Genomic DNA, 17,165 nt, shown 5'->3' with positions numbered 1-17,165 from the left:
TACATATACATATACCCATCACCATCATGCACACCATCCCATCATTCCCAGCTCATGCGCACTCTTACTCGCACATGGCTAGGTCATACTGGGTTATGCGCACTCCCTACTCTCACATAGCTGAGTCAATATCATTACATAACTATGTATTCACATATATATATATATATATATATATATATATATATATATATATATATCAACACAATGTGGTAGTGCATGAATCAATAATAGTCACATGTCACAACATGGAGACAATCTATCAAAAGCTTGTTCCTAAGGCACTTGTTTTTATGAAAAGCTTGATAATTCATTCAAATGTTTGGCAAATACATTATATCCCCAAAACAAGATTTGAATGCAGTTCACTCACTGGTATATTGTTGAGCCTTTCACTGACTCTAATTTCCTCTAATTGTCCAAATGGGATGATGGGGCTTCCTTGGAACCTACCATCGCATTAGCATAAGCAATAGGTTAATTCACACACTATGAACCCTAAAAGCTATCTTTTAGCTAGCTTTCAATTGCCACATTAAATGGCTATCTATGTTCACTATCTTAATCATAAAAAGGTAATGAACATACTCAACAATAAAATAGCTCTTAATCTAAATTACTAGCCATTTTCTACAGCTAAAAACTGAGCTTAGTTCATCACTCACCCTTGGGTTTCTTTGTAGTTGAATTCCTTTCTAATAGCTTCCAAATAAATGGGGTAATTCTCTCTTTCTCTTTCTAGAATGCCCAACTAGTGAAAGAAAGTATGGAAATAAGCTTTATCAAGGGTTTTGAAGTGAGAGAGTGAAAGAATACAAGGGTTCTAGTCAAAAGGGCTCAAAAGTATGAAAACTAGAGCTAGAGAGAGAAAATCATGCAAGCTCCATATCAAGCTTCCATGGAGGTTTTAAAGAAACGTGAGAGGGAAGAAGGAAGAAGAAGACAAGCTACTGGAAAATGGGAGAAGAAGCTGTTGGAAGAAGGATATTTATAGGCCAAACTTATCCATTCCCTTAAAATTATGAAAATACCCTTGACTAGTTAGCTTGTTCTCATGCAACCCTTTGTTCAATCTTTTTACTCCTTTGACACCGGGACAAGGTCCATAATGGTCTAGACATACTCGGGTTCATGAAAACTTAAAATTTTAACCCGAGGTAAAAAATGACCATTTTGCCCCTATCATGAAAATCGTCAAAATTTTGGTTTCCTTTCCATTTTACCCCTAATTTCACCATCCATTTATGCCTTAGGCCTACTTAGGCCATAATATTGTTTAAAACTTACTTTTATGGGCTTACTAAGGAAATGACGAAATTATCCCTGATTAGGGATATCGCGTATATTACTAACTACGAGTCTATAACGGTCAAGGTCTCACATTTTTCCTCATTTTAATTATTAAAAATAGCTCAGTCCTTGAGTTTTTAAGTTAATTTTAGATAGTTTTTATGTTTTCCGTTATTTAGTTTAATGCATGTTGAATTATTTTAATTGGAATAATTTGATCTCATTTTCATGTCAAAAATCATAATTTGAGAAATCACTGATTTAGTTTCTATTTTGAAGGTTCTCAAGTGTATAAAGCTTCATGGAAGTGAAATGTGCAAAAATGGATAGGTGTAGAATGTTCTAAATATGCTGTGGTATTTTAGGTATAACTTACACTGCGAAAATTTAATTGATGGGATCTTTGGACCACTGGAAAGCTAAGAGTAAAGGATACAACTTTGTTGCTTATCACTTTACCTAGCTTTGATTGGAATGTAGTCAAATCCTTGTTGAAGTGGAATTACTACACCAAGAGAGCAAAGTGAAGATAGAACACTTAAGAGCTGCGGTGTTGAAAAGACTTTTAAGTATCTTTCAAAACAAAACCGTTAAGGGCTGCAGCTTTCAAAATTAGAGCCATGGTGCTAAAGCCATTTTCCGAAAATAAACATGTTATGGGGATTTTGGAAATTAAGGTATTTTGAGCCTATTCGAGGGACCTTTTTAAGAGGATTCTCAAGAAAGGATGGCAGCAACTATTCTGAAGATTTGGTGCCAAGAACAAACCAAGAAAGCAAGAGAGATTGAGAAAGATTCAAGATCAAAAGCTTTAACCATTAGTTTTTTTCTCTACTTTTGTGTTTCTCTTATTTTCTTTGACTTGGACTCACGGCTAAATTTCTTTGAATAATGTTTTATTTGAATATTATGAGCTAAATTATCTTTCTAGGATTACGATGGATTTCAACATGCAGTCTAAATATTAGTTTTTCTTTATTTATCATGAATGGGCATAGTTTTTTTTATTCAAATATGTTCTTTATGCTTTTAATTGCCTGATCAACAATTAACTACTTTATGAATCTAATTGAGACTCGACAAAGAGATTTTAAATTGGATTAAGATTTGAATAGTGTATGTTCACATCACTAAGGTAATTTGATCCGCGATTTGTGTAGACATAAGCCAATTGCCATACATAACCAAATTAGGACACTAGCTTAATGAACCTTATTTGATTGTTTCCTATAGATATATAGTGACCCAATTAAGTTAGGTATTTGTGCAAGCATCTTGATATAGACTTGTACATAGCTTTGGATTCTAGGTTAGTAAAACCACCTATGAATGTATATAATTAGAGAAGCTGGTATCAGAAAAAATGTTGAATGAACCCACGATCCTAAGTTTTTAGCCTATTTCCTTTCTTTAATAATTTTAATTTTTGTTAGTTAATTTAGTGTTTACATTAATTTAGTTTTAATTAATTTTCTGAAAATTTTAGTTACTTGAATAGGATTAATTTGTCATAATTTTAGTACTTAATGAAGATTTAGGAACAAATCTTTGTGGGAATGATACTCTACTTCATTACTATATTACATATTTACGATAACGTACACTTGCGTGAGAAATAGACAACAAGTTTTTAGCTCCATTGTGAAGGATTTGCTTTCCTATTTATTTACGAATATTAAAATTCAACAAATTAATCTTAATTTAAGTTTTTCTTATTTGTTTTTTAGGTTTGTTTCGTCGTTGTATAAGAAGAGCAAAAAGCTTGAAAATTATACCGTTTGATCTAGAGATTGAGAGGACATTCCGAAAACTTCGACGAGAAAATCAACAAGGTTTTGCTCAAACAAATACGATGGTTGATTGATAGGGTAAGTAGCAAATCCAAGAGCGAGTAGCAGCTAAAAATCATTGCTCAAAGGATTATGCTATTCCATTAGTGCAAGGAATTCCATCGAGCATTCGAAAGCCAGCTATTCAAGCCAACAATTTTGAGATCAAGCTGGCCATTATCACCATGATTCAAACCTTAATCCAATTTGGGGGTTTCTAAATGACGATCCAAATGGCCATATTTCAAACTTCTTGGAGATATGTGAAACTTTTAAACACAACGGTGTCACAGATGATGCAATTCATTTAAGGCTTTTCCCTTTTTCATTGATGGATAAAGTTAAAGCATGGCTGAATGCACTCTTTTCTATGTAAATAACAACATGGGATGATCTTGCTCAAAAGTTGCTTGCTAAGTTCTTTCTTCCAACCAAGGTAACAAAAATGAGGAATGATATCACATCATTCATGCAACAAGATTCTGAATCATTGTATGCGGTTAGGGAAGGATACAAAGAATTATTTCGATGTTGTCCTCATCATGGTTTTCCAAAGTAACTTCAAGTGCAGGCAATCTACAATGGCTTGAGTGGTCATGTTTGAACCACCATTAATGCTGCTGCTGGAGAAGCTTTAATGGCTAAATCAATTGACGAGGCATACGATTTATTGAAAGAGATGGCTGCAAATAACTACTAGTGGCTAACAAAGTGATCAATATATAGGAAAGCAATTACAGTTCATGATGTAGATGCCATTTTGGCATTATCCGCATAAGTAGCAGTTTTGACTAAGACACTTGAATCTTTTGGTACTAACTCCATTTAAAGTCCTTTTATAGCTTGTGAGTATTGTGGAGATGATCATGCAAGCCATCAATGTCCAAGTATGATAGAAACAGAGTAATTTGTAAGGAACAAACAACAGAATAACCGTTACTCCAACATTTACAACCCAGGGTAGAGGAACCATCCAAACTTCTCTTAGGCTAATAATCAAGCAGCTCTCATTTAGAGTCAAGCAGCATTACTTTGAAACTTTGAGACTCAGGGTGGTCAACTTGCCAATTTATTAAACAATAGAGCTCACAGAACACTATCTAGTGATATAGAAGCAAATCCGAGGAAGAAAGGTAAGGAACATGTCAAGGCCATCACTGTAAGAAGTGGTAAAGAGGTTAAAAGTAACCCAAACCAATCTGAACAGAAAGACAAGTGAGGACCAGATTGCTAGTTCTAGTAAAGAATGTCAAGAGAAGGAGACCAAGGCAACACTACCACCACCATCTTTTCCTCAACGCTTCAAAAAGCAAAAAGAAAAGAGCCAATTTTGTAAATTTATAAAAGTGTTTAAAAAACTTCACATCAACATTCCATTTGTTGAGGCGTTGGAGCAAATGCCTTTATATGTCAAATTTTTTAAGGATATTTTATCCAAGCAAAGGAGGTTGGGTGAATTTGAGATGATAGCACTCACTGAGGAGTGCAGTGCAATCGTTCAAAACAAGCTCCATCTAAAGCTTAAGGATCCAGGCAATTTTACTATTCCATGCACAATTGGTGCTTTATTTTTTGCCAAGGCCTTGAGTGATTTTGGGGCAAGTATTAATTTGAAGCCTTTGTTTATTTACAATAAGTTGGGTTTGGGGGAAATTAAGCCCACAAGTGTGACTTTACAATTAGCAGATAAAACTCTCACATATCAGAGAGGTATAGTAGAAGATGTGCTTATAAAGGTGGATAAATTCATATTCCTAGCAAACTTTATAGTTCTTGATATGGATGAAGATAGAGAGACCTCTATTATCCATGGAGACCTTTTTTATGCACTGCTAAAGTACTCATTGATGTAGAGAAAAGAGAACTTACCTTAAGAGTACAAGATCAAGAGGTAACATTCAACATTTTTAGAGCATTAAAGTTTACTAATGATCATGATGAGTGTTTTGCAGTTAGTGTGGTGGATAAGGTGAGCAATGAAGTTTCCATGGAAAGTCATCCTAATGACCCACTTGAAGCATCATTGGTTATTGAATCTATAATAAATGATGAGGAGGTCATAAAGTGTGTAAATGCATTCAATGCCCCATTTCATGTTTTGGGAACTCAATTTGAGTTGTTAGATTTGTCTACTTCTTTATCCTCATCAATGAAACCTTCGATTGAAGAACCTATTCAATTGGAACTCAAACCATTGCCTAATCATTTGAGGTATGCATATCTTGGTGACTCATATACTCTTCTTGTTATTATTGTATCTGATCTTACTAATAAGCAAGAAAATAAGTTGCTGAGAGTTCCAAGAGAGCATAAAAAGGCATTACTTTGGATAATCGTAGATATAAGGGGAATAAGTCCTACAATATGCATGCATAAAATTTCATTGGAGGATAATCAGAAAGCCACTATCGAGTATAAAAAAGATTAAATCCAATCATGAAGGAGGTGGTAAAGAAAGAGATAATCAAGTGGCTAGATGTTGGCATTATTTATCTTATTTTGGATAGTGAGTGGGTAAGTCCGGTGCAATAAGTACCAAAGAAAGGTGGGATGACAGTGGTTGCAAATGAAAACAATGAGCTCATTCCCTTAAAGAAAGTCACTAGATGGAGAGTGTACACGAATTATCAGAAGTTAAATAAAGCCATAAGAAAATATCATTTCCCTTTACCATTCATTGATTAGATGTTGGACAGCCTAGTTGGCAAAGAGTACTATTGTTTCTTGGATGGGTACTCAAGGTATAATCAGATTGCCATAGCACCAAAAGATCAAGAGAAAACAACCTTCACATGTTCCTATGGTACTTTTACCTTTAGGAGGATGCCATTTGGACTGTGCAATGCTCCAACCATATTTCAATGATGCATGATGGCTATCTTTTTAGATATGGTGGAGAAAACATTGGAGGTATTTATGGATGATTTCTTGGTATTTGACAATAATTTTGATGAAGGTTTGTTGAATCTTGACAAGGTGTTGAAAAGATGTGATGAAACAAACTTAGTGCTAAATTGGGAGAAGTGCCATTTTATGGTACAATATGGCATTGTTCTTGGTCACAAGGTGTCAAGCAAAGGTTGCAAGTGGACAAAGCAAAGATAAAGACCATTGAAAAGCTTCCACCACTAACTACTGTAAGAGGTAATAGGAGTTTCCTTGGACACGCTAGTTTTTATTGATGATTCATCAAGGATTTTCCTAAAATGCTAAACCCTTGTGCAATATCTTAGAAAAAGATATCCCATTTAAATGTGATGATGCAAGTCATGGGGCATTCATAGAATTGAAAAAGAAATTGACATCTGCACCCATTATTGTAGTTCCTGATTGGTCACTTTTAGTTAAGCTTATGTGTGATGCTAGTGACCATGCTATGGGTGCAGTGTTAAGGTAGAGACAGGATAAAATTTTTTATTCTATATATTATGCAAGTAAAAGCTTGACTTAAACTCAAATGCATTACATCACCACTAAGAAAGAATTATTAGTTATTGTGTATGCATTTGACAAGTTTCGTTTATACTTGGTTGGTACTAAAGTTATTATTTATACTGACCACTCTACAATTAAGTCTTTGATTGCTAAAAAAGATGTCATGCAAAGGCTAATAAGATGGATTCTGTTGCTACAAGAATTCGATTTGGAAATCAAGGACAGAAAAGGTTCAAAAAATCAAGTAACAGACCTTTTGTCAAGATTTGAGCACGACAACCAAGGCAAGGACTTAACTTTGATCAATAAGACTTTCCCTAAAGAACAATTATTACGTGTTGGTCAAAACAATTTACCATGGTATGCTAACTATGTCAATTTCATTGTACGTAAGCTTCTCCCTCTAAAGTTAACTTCTCATGAAAGAAAGAAATTTCTACATGATGTTAAATTATATATGTGGTATTAACCATTTTTTTTAAGCAATATGCTGACAGAATGATAAGAATGTGCATTTCGAAAGAGGAAGTTGAAAGTGTGTTGAGACATTATCACTTTTCAGAATATAGGGGCCATTTTGGAGGAGACAGAACAATAGCCAAAGTTCTTCAATCAGGTTTGTATTGGCCAACACTTTTCAAGGATGCTCATAAGTTTGCCTTGCATTGTGATAGATGCTATCGAGTGGGAAACATTTCAAAAAGACATGATATGTTGCTCAATAACATTCTTGAAGTGAAAGATTTTGATGTCTGGAGAATTGATTTCATAGGACCATTCATATCCTCCTTCAACAATCAATACATCTTGGTGGTTGTTGACTATGTTTCAAAATGAGTGGAAGCCTTAGCTTTGCCTATAAATGATGCTAAGGTGGTGATGAAATTTCTGAAAAAGAGCATTTTCACTAGATTCAGAGCACCAAGAGCTATTGTGAGTGATGAAGGGAGCCACTTTTGTAATAAGTATTTTAGAGAGTTACTTGAAAAGTATAGAGCATCACACAAGGTGGCCACAGCCTATCACCCTCAAACGAGTGGACAAGTTGAAGTGTGTAATCGGGAAATCGAAAGGATTCTAGAAAAAGTGGTATCTCCGACAAGTAAAGATTCGGCCAGTAGACTTGATGATGCACTATGGGCGTATAGAACCCTTATAAAACTCCAATAAGTATGTCCCCATATCGATTGGTATTTGGAAAACATGTCACCTTCTAGTTGAATTGGAGCACATTGCATTTTAAGCCATCAAGAAATTAAACTTTGACTTGGAAGTAGCGGGTGAGAATAGTTTGCTTCAATTAAATGAGATGGATGAACTCCGCTTGGATGCTTATGAAAATGCCAAAATATACAAGGAAAAGATGAAGAGATGGCATGATATATAAATATTAGATTGATTTTAAAAATATTATGTAATAAATATTAAAATAACATATTATCATAGATTAATTTCAAATTAACATAGGTCCTTGTGCCAGTCATGAAGCTTTAGAAATGGGTTGTGACAATAACTTATTTCCAAGATCATGTGAAAAAAATGAAGAAGAAAATAAAGAGTGAAAAAAGTTTGTAAGAATTGGTGGTTACTATTTAGAATAAATCCATCCTAATGAATATTTTCAAACCATCTCTCGAAACACTTTTGTAACTTAACCCGCTCAAATAAAAGCCACTCAAGAGCTTATAATTCAAGCAAAAGTTTCAAAATTTCATCAACTTTATTATGTGACACCTAAGGGTAATAATCTTTGTCTATGAATTAAATAATTGGTTGATTGGCAAACAAATTCTTAGCTCTTAGAATGTACAATTTGCATAAACGATCCTTGGCCTTTCCTTTAATTAATATTTTGGCTTCTCCCAAACTAAAATGCAACATATTAACAAAATTAAAAGAGTCATATTTTTATTAAAAAAGAAAGTCTTTTTTTAAGTCTAAACTTTCAAAACTACATTTTGTTTAAGAAGGAAAGATTCAATTTAAACTTTTGAATAGTAAATGCATGCACTTATCATTGAGTCAAATAGCTAGCTGTCAAAATAAAAAAGTTACCCTTTTTCTTGCTTACGTTTAAGATAAGCAATTAGTTGTGCATTATTGCATTAAACAATTATTTTTCATACCTTTATATTTCAACGAAAAACTCATAATTGGATTTATTTTATCCTTTTATATATAAATCCATATCTATGTTTAGATTTTCATTTTTGATATAAGGAAGGATTGAATTTGAATTCAACACTTTGAATAAGCATACATGCACCAACTTTTTTAGTGTTCATATATGTCCAAAACTGAATCCAAATTTCAATATTATATATATATATTCTAAGTTAGTTCAATTATTTTCTCAATATTTTATATGCTTTATAAAACAAAAAGAAGGCAAGAAGATTATGTTTATTGAATCATAAAAACATTACGTTTATTAAATCATAATGTACTTGAAACTAAACAACAAAATAACAATTGGCCAATAAAGGAAACTGAATTAGGTATTACTCATAAATTCATGAATATGACTTCCTATGGATACAAGATGCAATTAAACAATGAAGCGAATTAAATTCATGGATAGAAATAATTTGGTCAGATTTTCTAATCAAGTGGCAATTTAATATCCATACCAACGCAACTGCTATTACCTTCGAAATGCTAGAGAGATGGTAGCCCAACTCACTTTTTTATAGAGTTGATTCCTAAGTGTCCACTTAAAGGGTGCAATCCTAGCCCTATATCATTCCTAAAAAGGCGAAAATTGTTACCTCCAATTGCACTCCCATGATGAAACCCCACATCACCTGCACCTTGGGGTCTAAAATATGTAGGAGGTCACCCTATGTTAGTAGCAACATTGATGTTGCTAGCTAACGAGTGTATTGGTAGCCCTAGATCATCTGTAGCACTCCCAACTAGTAGTTTATATGGTAGTGGGTGATAAGGTAAGCCCATATCACTTCTCATGCTACTATTGCTAGCAAATTTGGGTTCATTTTTGTTCATTATATCAATGAAACGTTGGTTCTATAGCAAGGGCTCGGTGGGGGTGCTTTAGGCTCCACCATTTCCAATATTGCCTTTAGACCGTTTCATTTACTGTAAGGCCTTGGGGAGGAAGAAGAGAATGTGGATAAGGAAGGGCACTTGTAGAAGCAAAAAGAGCTTGTTGGAAAAACTCAATTCGTTTGCTAATCTCTTTTATCTTTTCATCCATAAACAAAAATAACCCATTCAGTTCACTAAAGTTAAGTTCATCATGCCATTTGCCTTAATTGATTTGATGCACGAGATGGGCCATCTCAATTTCCTTATTCCTCTTTTTGTACTTTATTAATTGTTCTTTGTCTTTCTTAACCTGTTCTTTGAGGTAGGTTTCCTAGTTCATCATTTTCTTTAGTCACTCTAACTCGGACAAGCTTTGGAATTGCACAAGTTGTTGTTGTACCACGTCATGTAATGGCCACACCATTGGCTCGATTTCGTCAAGGCCATAAATGACAACACAAGCATTGACACCGCATAGATTGGATAACTCACCCATTTTCTTCAATAATCCTAGCATATTTTTCTAGAGGCTAACTCTTCTGGCATCGTCATTCGCTATCCATTCAAGCTTCACCTTTTTTTTTGTCATGGTTATTACTCTGTAAATGGCAAATCTCTCTTGTTCTTGAACTATATATTTCTAATAGTGGGAGAAGAACAGGATTGGGTTGCTTGAATGGTAGCCAATGAGAACTTTATATAGTGTGAGAGATGGGAAAACTCGTTAAAGAGTTGAGTTGGTAAATGATGATGTCAAGGATAATTTGGAGATTTAAAGAATAATGCCTCATAGGTCAGCAAAACCACTCATCAAGACTCTATGACAAATGATAGATGGGAAGAGAATTTAATTTGTTGCTCACTATTGTAAGATAATTCATCGTTATTTAGTTATGTCTAATGTATATTATCTTGACTAATATTGAAAACAATTACGTTATTAAATTAGTTGAATTTGTGTGAACTATTAACCTTAAAGCTTCTATTTCTTTCATGGTGTGCTAGTTTATATTCAAATGTATTTTAATGATAAAATTTCATAGAAAATTTCATCTATTCACCTTAATTATTGATAATTAAAAAGTATAAAATAATATATTAATCAATTAATGGATCAATTGTTTGATTAAGAGAAGATCATATTATCTTTGATGATCATGATGGAGGAAAATTATCACATGCGAAAGAGATATGTACATGATAGCTGTCATTCAAATATAATTTTATAATCAGATTTGGTAGTTGATTTTAGTTGTCCACCAAATTCATAAAAGAAAAGTATATTACCTAATCAATCAATCTTTCAAAACAAGCATGTATTATCTCAAATGAACACAATTATGCACATGTTTTAGAGTGGTGAAATATTACCATGTTCATAGGTAAGATAAGCACGCCAGTTTTGATTCAAATGTATTTTAATTAATAGTCAAACTTGACAAAAGATCTCATCTATTCACCTAACTCCAAGGCAAAAAGGTATATTAATAAATTGATTACTCTTCTAAAACAAGTTCTTATACATTATCCATGACGAATATCATTCTATGCCACATTTTACGATGGAAAAAAATTATTCTAATTCAAATGAGATCCAATATGCTAGTTCAAGACTCCATTTGGTAACTGAAAGATAACTTGTTGAAAGAAACTCTTTTTTGTGTACAACAATTTAGTATATTTGGATTATCTTGTGGGAAATATTTTCCACCATCACTAATCTTAAAAATGTTACTCCATTTTCAACAAAACTTTTATCATGGCACCATAAAAATATCAATGCTCATTAATTATGCATAACATTCAACGCATTATTTTAAATTGAAAAATATTATATATAAATATTAAAATAATCAAAGCATACACATAGATAAAAGTTGTCATGCTACATAATAAAAGCATCCTACATATATAATTAAAAACATTCAATCATTATCCAATAATAAACCAAAATTATTTATTTTAATTGAATATTTATTGATCAATAATTATAATTTTGAATTACAATTAACATAGATTAATTTAAAACAAACATATTAATCTAGTAACAGTTTCTCATACAACACAATATTGGTAAATGCAAAGTTCAAAGCTAAAAAATTAACCTTTTCCTTTAAGCTTAGCTCAGCCACATTGATCTGTCTAGCTACTAATAGAGTTGACTTCTTTATGCAACCATTAATATAGGAGCTGTGTTGTTAGATATTTGTAGATATTTTATTCTTTGTTGACCTCTAAAAGAAATGACAAAAGAAAATAGTTCACCAAGAATTGAAATAGACCATGAACAAGATCAAATTAAAAAGAAATAGCATGAAAAAATAATGAGCAAGACAAACAAGATGCTCGTGTCTTAACGAACCATGTCATGTAAGAATAAGGTATTAAAAGTATAAGGATAAAAGACCATACATGCATTATTATTTAAGGTTATATTTTTGCAAAAGCTCTAACCCCATTACTTGTCCTCTTCCCCTATTCACTTATGTATCGTTTATGACTCACATGTTAGTTTCTCATTTTTTTGTTGCAGATCAGTGATAATAGATTAGTCACTCATGTCAAGCCCTACTCTATGATATACTTGTCATGTCATTCATGTACTTGATAGAATGTATGCATAAGTGAATGTATCGAAAAATCGTTAAAAGTCGGTATGTACCTAGTGGTACAATTAAGTTGATTAAAGCCTTAAACTAGGTCAAATAAAGATTTTACGATGTATTTGAGAGTTATTGAATCTTAGAATGTCCTAATATGGTGATTCGGAGTTCGAGGATTGATTTGGAGTCCAATCGAGAATTTTCATAACGTAGGGGCAAAATGGTCATTTTGCCATCCAAGGGCAAAATTGGAATGTTGGATGAGATTTTTTATCAAGTTTGACTATTTGGAGCATAATTTGAAATTGTGGAGTGAAAAATTTCAATTCCGACATTTTTCGAGTATAAGGGCAAAACGGTCATTTCACGTGTCCATGAGGACGTAATTGAAATTTTACACCACCATGACACTTGTCAAGCCCATGAATTTCACCTATTATCACTTTATACTTTGGATAATTATGGGATTACATGTGGTGGTGTGAAATTGCTTAATGGTTAAGTTTTTAATCATGGACCAATCAAGTGGTGACATGTGTCAAGCTTTAATATTTTTGTGATTTTCCTTTATAAACCGACTTAAGCTTCTCCCATTTCACTCTTATGGCGGGCCAAGCAAGGGAACAAAGAGAAAAAGAGAAGAACAAACCCTAGCAAGGAAAAATTCAAGAGAAATTGTTGGATTTCAAGGAATCAAGGAAGGAAATGTAAGATTTTTAATTTTAGCTTATGATCTACCTTTCCCATGCATTTTTTTTCATTCTCCATGGCTGAAATTCAAGTTTTCAAGAGGGAACCTTTGCTGGCCAAATCTAGAGAGAGAAATTTTGGTGATGAATTTTGCCGGATTTCATAATGTCCTAGTGTTTTTAGTCATTTTATGATGTTTAGAAGGAAAAACAAGCAAGAAAATCATATGTTCTTCAATAACCCTCATTTGGTCGAATTTTCTATAGGGCATGTTGATGATGGATTTGGTTGTAATTTATGTTATTTAGCTAGGAATTGATGAATTATGATGTTGGATATCGAAATCGGAATGAATTTCGGTTACGGTGAACTAAGTCACAATTAAGCTCATTGAGGTACTTTGGTGTATTTGGAATATTGGAAGTGTAATGAAGATATTTGGAGTTGAATTGGATGTTTTGGCTAATTAAACAAGGCATAGTACGAGTTAGGTCGAATGCCAATTCAATCTGATCATAATTGAACCCACGTAGAACACCGTCTTTAAGTGATTATTCGGACAATTCTCATTAATTGTCATGCATTCATATAGAGCCGGAAATAGTTTTATAACAGTTTGACACAAATATATTGAATTACATGTCGTGTATTATGTATAGGTGGTGAGCCCTTTGATAAAGGTAAAGATATTGTGCCCGAGGACCAAGAATAGGAGTACTCCAAACTCCTGCTATAGTGAGTAATTAGACTTTCATCTTAACTATCTAAAGTAGTTTATACGCGTTTTTATGTTTTAAAGAAAAATGAATTTAAATTACAAACTATTATGTTTTATAATTAAAGTGTCACGACCCGGAACCTCTCTCAGGCCCATGACAATCGCCGCGACGTCCCGATTGACACTCATTATCCGAAATGCCAACCGAAATCCCGCAAGGCTTACATATCAGTTTCTTTCCTTTCCTGTGAGCAACATTGTTAAATATCGAGTTTTTAGAGAATATATACTATTTTAGATCAAAAACAATCAAAATAAAATTTTCGCCGCACATGGGTATTTTGGTCATTTTTTTCTCAAAAATTTCGAAACTGGCTAAAACGTAATATACAAGTACAAAACACATAATTCATATTCAAAATGAGTTTAAAAGTCTAAAATCCTCATTTAAAATGAAATTACGGTTATTTGAATATAATAAGAAAATAAAAGAAATATTAAGGAAAATATTCTATTTTCTTATAAAACAATATTTATAGAGTTATACGTGAATAATTTTTATAGCGTAAAAGCTAAATAAATTTATACATACTGAAATACAGTAAGTCAAAATATTTAATTTAATTTACAATAACAACAGGGCCCCCGAATAAACAAAAGTAAAGAGGACTGTGAACCTACGGTTTGGAAAATGCAGATCCAATGGTAGTCCTCGATGAGATCAGCTATCTACAGTCTATACTGAGCCTGAAATGGGTGGAAATGAGGGTGGTGAGATTATAAAATCCCAATGAGTAAACAGACATTATCATAAATATCTAAAGGCAAGTAAAATGGAGGCAAGTTTAAACAACAAATTTCAACCCATTTCATAATGTTTTCAATTTATTTCTTAAACCATAAAATATTTGTAATTTACCAAAACAATTGTTAAGGCTTATGTCTTTTATTAAAACAAGGCTCAAGCCAAAACTAATCCTCGGGGATACCTTGGCCGAGGCATCTAACCGAGTCCGCCAAGGGTGTTAAAATATTCACACGTGAAACACATTTTTATTTTTAAAAACCAGCCGTTCCTTGGCGTTGGTCGAGTTACACATTCACGTGGGGGTTCGACGTGAAGTGAGCTCTAATACTACCCCGGGAGTTACCCTCCTCGCCTCTACAACCGGAGTAACTATATAACTGGGTTTACCGTGCCCCTTTAATAGGCAGTCCACAGAAACCCGTCACTGCAGTGACTAACCCACCAATTTTAATAAAATTTCGACAGTATAACATGGCTTTTATTTATTTATCCAGCCTGCATAGTAAAATCAACTTACATAAATTTCCCAAACGCACTCACAAAATATAGCCACATATACTCATTTCTCATAAGCCATTCCTAGGAAAATATATATTTTTCAAGTCAGTTTGCCGCCTCCAATTACTCAATTTCATAATCAATACAGTATATTTTTATTTGTCACATTTATTCTTAAAATATTAAAAATCCCGTTTTAATCTCGTTCTCATTTCATAAAATACATAAAGGGCATTTAAAAATAAACTCTAGATAATTTACAATAATAATAAGTTTACTCACCGTTTGTACAAACTAAAAGCTTTCTAAGCGCCCCGATCACTACTCGTCGGGTACGATTTCTTTACCTTTTCCGGAAGGCTCTCCTCCTAGGCACATTACAAAAATTTACACAATTCATCATATTGATGCTAAATCACTATATAATTAACTTAAATCCTATACTAATGCATGGTATGAAATGCAATAGCCTAAAACGGCTTAAACGCGGTATTAACCTATTTTTGGCACTTTGCCCGATAAATTGCTAACGCGCTCCATTTTAGCTCTAAATCATCCCATTATCTCTCCAACATTTTTAACCATTAAATATCAGCCAATAACCTTCTAAAAACAACAAAATCAGCTCACTCCCTTCCTTGGAAAATTTGGCCAAAAATGGGACATTAACTCGGTTAATTTTCTACTTTGTTTTTCTATCACGTTTAATCGTTTTTCATCATTTTCTCTTCATTTCCCTTAGAATAAAATCAATTCATCATCATTGTACAACATTGAGCATCCAGTCAAGAGTGGGTATTGTGAAAATTTAATGATTTCTTGCCCAATTTAATTTCTAAACACATTTAACTAACTAAAACTATCAATTTAACTAAAAATCAAAACCTAAAAGTTTCAATTTCCCTCCCCTAGAATTTCGTCCAGACCTTGATATCACTTTTTGATCTCTCTCCTCAAGCATGCTAAATGGAAATAAAGGCATAGGAAAGGTAGAAATCAAGCTAAAATCGAAAAATCTTACCGTTAGACGCGTAAACGGTCGAAAACCGCGAATTCCCCTTTGAATTTTCTTGTTTCTCTTTGGTTTTTCTTTTTTTTCTTCCTTTCCTCTCTATTTCCTCTCTTGTTCTTCCTTATGGCCGGCCAGCACTTAAAATTTGGGTTTAAATGGGCTGATTTTTCATTAAAATAATATTATATCATTAAAAAAATGCCACATGTCACTTTCCCATTGGCCCATTTTTAAAATTTCATCCATTTGTTTCCAAATTTTCACCATACACTTGTCTCATATATTCATAGCTTAGATAAAATTCTCAGACTCATCCAAAGTCTCGGTGGAGTAATTTTTGAAATTTACACTTTTACCCCCGTAAAAGTCAAAAATTACATTTTTGCCCCAAAAATTGAAAAATTGCCCATAGATATATTTTTCATCCCTTATACTCATACCATTCTCCAATTTGTCAAATTTGATCTAAATTCTCTCAAAATCTCAAATTTTGTCCGTGGGTGGCAAATTACGATTTTGCCCCTACACTCCAAAAATCACCAGAATTAAACTTTTTCACTTCCTATCATTAAATTATACTCCAAATAGTTAATCTTGGTCAAAAATTTCACTCCATGATCAAATTATTATCTTAGGTGGCAAAATGACGATTTTGCCCTTGAATATCAAAATTTCTAATTTTACCCCAAATGAACCCTCGAACTCCGAACAATCATTTTTAGTCATTCCTGGACTATAAAATATTAAATTTCATCCTACAATTCCTATTTGAACTAGTTCGAGGTTAAATCAATTTAAGTGTACCGTTAGGTACAATATCAGGTTTCGTCTATTCTTAGGTGCTTTTCTAGCGTAATAACATGCTACTCAGTGCATGTATGTCATGACATGTATTTATAGGGTCGGGTTTTACATAAAGTATTGATTAAACGAAATGAGATTTATAACTTGTTTTGAAATTGAATATTGGTTTTGGAAATTGAGTAAGTGGAGATTGTATACTTGTGTTATATATATGTTTTGACATATGGTTTGAATTGATGGCTTATGACAATGTGATGGCAAGCATGGCTGGATTTGTGTTTGTGTGGAATATATGAACTGTTTTGCTTTGCCTTGATAGGCTGGTAATATTATATTAGCCATGTCATGCTGTCGGAAATTTTATTGAATTGGTGGGTTATTTGATTAGCTTACTGCAGTGGGCGGGTTTCCGTGGACTGGCCTATGAAAG

General features: G+C 33.1%; 1 non-coding gene and 1 pseudogene across 1 annotated transcript; both read right to left on the bottom strand.

Annotated features, from left to right (window-relative positions):
* Positions 1-3,561: 3,561 nt before the first annotated feature.
* On the bottom strand, positions 3,562-3,668 carry LOC148764134 (small nucleolar RNA R71). The gene has a single exon (XR_016024903.1). It is a non-coding gene; the product is annotated as a small nucleolar RNA R71 (small nucleolar RNA).
* A 5,721-nt stretch (positions 3,669-9,389) lies between these two features.
* On the bottom strand, positions 9,390-10,191 carry LOC148764133 (agamous-like MADS-box protein AGL80; annotated as a pseudogene).
* Between the last annotated feature and the right edge of the window lie 6,974 nt (positions 10,192-17,165).

This window comes from Theobroma cacao, chromosome 2 (genome assembly GCF_053813885.1).
Source record: "Theobroma cacao isolate CCN51 chromosome 2, ASM5381388v1, whole genome shotgun sequence".
Taxonomy (NCBI): Eukaryota; Viridiplantae; Streptophyta; class Magnoliopsida; order Malvales; family Malvaceae; genus Theobroma; species Theobroma cacao.
The sequence above is the reverse complement of the archived record's forward strand: the minus strand, read 5'-3'. Positions and strand labels throughout refer to the sequence as shown.